Here is a 225-nt window from a genome sequence, read left to right on the forward strand (position 1 = left end):
GTGTCTACTTCTCCTTCAGTGCTGAGAGCCTGTCTGGCTGAATTGAACCTATGTAGGCATACAGTAATATTTTTAATTGAAAAAAACCAGTTTCTTACTGTCTTATACTACAGGGATTAAAGAAATCAGAAAAAAAAAAACAAAAAAAACAAATATAGGCTGTTTTAAGTAGGTCTCAATATTGTGTTAATTTTGAAAATGTGTGTCCAAGTATTACAAAGATTA

Source organism: Mus caroli, unplaced genomic scaffold (genome assembly GCF_978045245.1).
Source record: "Mus caroli unplaced genomic scaffold, Mus_caroli_1 scaffold_34, whole genome shotgun sequence".
Taxonomy (NCBI): Eukaryota; Metazoa; Chordata; class Mammalia; order Rodentia; family Muridae; genus Mus; species Mus caroli.